We start from the raw sequence: 2,005 nt of genomic DNA, 5'->3' as shown, positions 1-2,005 counted from the left end.
ATGGGTAAGAATCAAACAAGGAAAACTACCAACAAATGCATATAAGGATTTCAAATCATTGCTGACAGATAAGTTTTTTTAACTCATATGTAAACATACTCATATTGTAATGCAAATGCAGACTAGCAAAAATAGTGCCATTATTCTCAAAAGTATGTCATATATATGGATAATGATTTCATAAATACTTGAATGGGATATTGGCCTAAATCCTAGAACTTTACATTAGGGTAAAGAAAGAAAAATCTGTTAATGAGCCAATTAATTATGAAGTCATGTATCCTACTTTGGGAACAAATTTTTGTTACTTATAGAAAGTGATTTTTTTTTTCAAAATCTACATTCTTTCATACTGTTTTATTTATTTTTTTTAAATATTTTTATTTATTTCTAGGAGAGAGAGAGAGAGAGAGAGAGAGCGAGTGAGCAGGGGAGGGTCAGAGAGAGAGGGAGATACAGACTCTGAAATAGGCTCCAGGCTCTGAGCTGGCAGTCAGCACAGAGCCCGACGCGGGGCTCGAACCCACAAACCGCGAGATCATGACCCAAGCGAAAGTCGGACGTTTAACCAACTAAGCCACCCAGGCGCCCCTCATACTGTTTTAAATGGATCTTTATTGGGGTGCCTGGGTCGCTCAGTCAGTTGAGCGTCAGACTTCAGCTCGGGTCATGATCTCAGTGGGTTCGAGCCCCGTGTCACGTTCTGTGCTGACAGCACAGAGCCTGGAACCTGCTTCGGATTCTGTGTCTCCCTCTCTCTCTCTGCCCCTCCCCCACTAGCACTCTTCTTAAAAATGAATAACGTTAAAAAATTTTTAAATGGATCTTTATTTGAGATTATCACTTACATAAAATTTAATCATGTAATGATCAGAATTGTTTTAAGTACACACATAAATATACACAAACACACACACAGAAACAAACACATACACATACCTTGGTAGCTCAGATAAATAATGAAATATAAACAGTATCCAGAGATTTTGTGATGGATATTATAGTGTTCTGAACAAATACGTACTGGCTTATTTAGTCTCTGACTATAGACCAAGAATGATACTTCTTACTGTTCATTCAAAACCTGGCTCAGTCTCCACCATCCTTGTCTTTAGCAATATTTCTGGGGACTATTCACAAAGAATGGCTATCCAGGCTATTATTCTCATAGCTTGTGGACATCTTTGAGTCCATTTAAATTCCAAATCTATTACTATTTTCCTGAAACTTGTATTTCCAGAAAATTTTGTTCCTCAGAATTTTTGGGCCTAGGACAGGGATAAAAGCTTGAGTACTTTTGCAAGAAAAGCAATCAGCATGTGAGAAAATTAAATATCTTCAGTGAGGATTCCAGGGATGAGGAGAAAACACAATGGAAACAGGAAAAAAATAGACATTTAGCAATCATTATAAGTGAGAACTGTTGGAAAAAAAAAAAAAGGAGAGTTGTTTAAGAACAGGTGCCTGTGTGGCTCATGGGTTAAGCATCTGACTTCGGCTCAGGTCTTGATCTCACAGAGCTTGTGGGCTCCAGCCCCATGTAGGAATCTGTGCTTACAGCTCAGAGCCTGGAACCTGCTTAGTATGTATTCCATCTCCCTCTCTCTCTGCCCCTCCCCAGCTCATGCTCTGTCTCTCTCTCAAATGAAAAAAAAATTTTTTTTAATTAGAAAATGTTTTAAGAAGTGTTACTCCATGATGCATTTTCTTTCACACTCCTTTCTCCTTATTTTTAAAAAAATTTTTAAGTAATCTCTACACCCATGGGGAGGGGGTGCTCAAACCCACAACTGCAATTGACCAAGCCAGTCAAGCGCCCCACACACCCCTTTCTCCTGCTTCAAGGAAAAACATTTAAAGCTGGAAATTCTCAGCTCAGCTCCTCACCTCTTATTCTTGGACTGGGATTTATACTATTGGTTCCCCTCGAGCCTCTTGGATTCCAACTGAATAATAACTTGGGTCTGATCTTGCAGTTGGTAGATATTGGGACTTGCCAGCCTCC

The sequence above is a fragment of the Crocuta crocuta genome, unplaced genomic scaffold, assembly GCF_008692635.1.
Source record: "Crocuta crocuta isolate KB4526 unplaced genomic scaffold, BGI_CrCroc_1.0 scaffold48, whole genome shotgun sequence".
NCBI lineage: Eukaryota > Metazoa > Chordata > Mammalia > Carnivora > Hyaenidae > Crocuta > Crocuta crocuta.
The sequence above is the reverse complement of the archived record's forward strand: the minus strand, read 5'-3'. Positions refer to the sequence as shown.